Source organism: Centruroides sculpturatus, unplaced genomic scaffold, assembly GCF_000671375.1.
Source record: "Centruroides sculpturatus isolate CEXI.00-Female unplaced genomic scaffold, Cexi_2.0 scaffold72, whole genome shotgun sequence".
Lineage (NCBI taxonomy): Eukaryota > Metazoa > Arthropoda > Arachnida > Scorpiones > Buthidae > Centruroides > Centruroides sculpturatus.
Window position 1 is genome coordinate 209,500 of NW_019384336.1, and position 862 is coordinate 210,361.

The following is an 862-nucleotide window of genomic DNA, read 5'->3' on the forward strand; positions in this document are numbered from 1 at the left end:
ACTAAAAGTTGTAAATTTTGGAAATTTCCATACACACCTGGTCTTAAAATGAATTAGTTAGAAAACAAATAACTTAAGTTTAACAAATTTAGATTTTTGCAGCTATGGTGAGAAACGTTTAAAATTTACAACAACCCCGTCACGTCCTTTGAGATATACTAGTGATACGACAAAAGAGGCATTTGACATTAACCGGTATCGGCACCCTCGGGATTTGGTAAGCATGCACACACCGCACACCTACCAAGACCGTCTCCGATTCCGTCCACAAGCCACTGGTAGGGAGCAATTTTAACTAGGTGGATTGTTTTAATATTTATAAAGTAAAGACTATTTTATGTTATTTTTATGTACGTTTCTTCACAAAACTATATTTATAATTTTCTTTAAAAGTATATTCGTACAATTGAATATTTCGTACCAGGTATGTATAATTGTATATCCATCACACATTTTATTTTAACAAGTAAGTTTTTATAATTTTATTTTTAATTTTAGCCCTTATATTATGGCTAGCAATTTAGAATGTAATTGTGATATTGAAAATTTATTTCAAAAAGTTTTGGCTCGAGACCATATAATGAAAAAGAAAAAATTTGTTCGACATTTTTATCATAAAATTTATGAAGATATAAATTGGCTTCGTGGATGCATAAAAATGCAAAAATTGTTTTGTTGGTCTTGCCTACTATTTTCAAATAAAATTAGTGTGTAGAATGAGATTGGCTTTGACGATTTAAATAATTTGAGTAAAGCTGGCAAAAGACACGAAAATCCTAAATCTCGCATCGATTCTTTCGTAAAATTGAAGCAATTTGGAAATCAAAATAGAATAGAATTTAACATTAGTACACAATATAAA